The following is a 2,398-nucleotide window of genomic DNA, read 5'->3' on the forward strand; positions in this document are numbered from 1 at the left end:
GGAGGGGAGGGGAGGGGAGGAGAGGGAGGGAGAGGGGGAGGGGAGCGGGGCGGGCCGGGAGGCGCGCGCCCGGCGGCCGGCGCTGGTGGGGGAGAGAGGTCGCCGGCGGTGGCGGCGGGGGTGGGAACCCTAGGGAGAGTCCGTCGCCTCGTAGTAAACTATTCAAAAGCTTTATGACTTATTGGTTTGGTTTTATTTCCACTTGTGTCTCAGTTAAAGGGGAACAGAACAAATAGCGACCTCTCCAATCCAACGTTTCTCCAAATGTTAGTTCACACATTTATTTCTCCGACACAACACATGGCACCTCCTCTTAAGTGAAGGCAACAAATAGATCCAACAAGAGAATGCATGATTGGGGTTAGCTTTGAGAAGAAGCAACAAGCAAGATGGTTCCAATATCACGAAACAAGCTCTCGGCCTGATTTATAGATGAAGTATGAAGCAAAGTACATGACCGAACGATACAAGGTAGTGAGACAACCCTTTTACAAAATAGGTCCCGGGATAATCGGACAACACAAACACACGTGACTCTGTTGCCAAAAATAATAATACAGGAAGGACTGAAGACAAGGCCACACCAAGCGCTAGGACACCTAAACTCCGTGATAATGCCCTGAAGAATGAAGAACAACGCAATGTGTCGCCATTGCCAAGTGCGAATAGTGAAAGGTCATCGCCTTGAACCCTGGACCAGAGAGGAGAACCCAACGACGACCTCAATAGGAGAACGACGCCCGTGCACATCGTCGGCGGTGGCACCGAGAAGCGCATGGCTTTCCCCCGGCAACTCATCCGTGCCAACAAGAGCCCATTGCACAACCGCGATTAGCACAAAGCTCTAGATCCAAGCCAACTGCGCTACACACCTCGCCCATCTTCTACTCGTAAACTGCTTTGGATTTTCATCCCGAAGAGGAGAGGATGGTACAACACAATAGAATAAGTATTTTTCTCAGTTAAGAAACCAAGATTATCAATCCAGTAGGAGAACCAAACAATACCACATAAATAACACTTGCACACAAAATGCAAGCCTTCGCACCCAACGCAAACGAGAGGTTGATAATCTTTCGGCGGTCAAGTAACGAGATAAAAGGTATATGATAGATTGATGGATTGATAAATAAATAAAAGATAAAAATATGCAGCAAATATTTTTGGTATTTTTGTATAAGAAAATAAGATAGATCTTATGATAAAAATAGACCCGGGGCAGTAGAGTTCACTAGAGGCATCTCTCAAGAAAATAACATACAATGGATAAACAAATTACTGTTGGACAATTGATAGAAAAGCAAATAGTTATGACGCTATCAAGGCAATGATCATGATATATGCATCGCATCCAAAACAAGTAGACCGACTCCTGCCTGCATCTACTACTATTACTTCACATATCAACCGCTATCTAGCATGCATCCAGTGTATTAAGTCCAAAAGAACATAGTAATGAATAAAGAACGATGAGACGATGTAGTCAAGATAAACACAAATAAGAATTCCTCCCAACTTTTTATCCTTAATGGCTACAATACATGCACGCCATTTCTCCTTCTGTCACTAGGATTGAGCACCGCAAGATCGAACCCATTACCGAGAACCTCTTCTCATTGCAAGAAGATCCAGTCTAGTTGGCCAAACAAAACCAAAACTCCAGAGAAAAAATACAGGGCTATTCTAGATCATGCGTAAAAGAGATCAAAGAAGAACTTACATAAAACAAGGATAGATCCGATCATAAACTCACAATTCATCGGATCCCAACAAACACACCGCACAAAGTCAACAAATACACCGCACAAAGTCATTACATCAGATGGATCTCCATGAAGATCATGGAGACCATTGTATTCAGAAGCACAAAGAGAGAGATCCATCTACCTACTATGTACGGACCTGTAGGTCTATGATGAACTACTCACGCATCATCGGAAAGGCGGCAAGGTTGATCTGGAGCCCCTCCGTGATGAGTTCTCCGACGGAGTACCGGAGAAGGTCTCCAGATGGGGTCTCGTGATAACAAAGGCTTGCGGCAATGGAAAAAGTATTTCGTGGACTCCCTTAGGGTTTTTGGAATATCTCTGAATTTATAGAGGCAGAAGTAGGGCAAAAGGAGTCAGGGGGCCCACATAGCTCTTGCCCCCCCCCCGGGGGCGCGCCCTGGTGCCATGTGGCCCCCTCTAGAAGATTCTATCTTGGCTCTCAAGTTGAAGTTGATCCTTATCTCCAGAAAAAATCTCTAAAAAGTTTTCGGGATAATTTGCTCTTATGTTATAGTGATTTTCTGTAAAGCAAAAATAAGGCAGAAAACAGGAATTGGCACAAGACACTGAGTTAATAGGTTAGCCGCTAAAAATGATATAAAAATGTATGAAATGATATTAAAAATATC

Source organism: Triticum dicoccoides, chromosome 6B (genome assembly GCF_002162155.2).
Source record: "Triticum dicoccoides isolate Atlit2015 ecotype Zavitan chromosome 6B, WEW_v2.0, whole genome shotgun sequence".
NCBI classification, from domain to species: Eukaryota; Viridiplantae; Streptophyta; class Magnoliopsida; order Poales; family Poaceae; genus Triticum; species Triticum dicoccoides.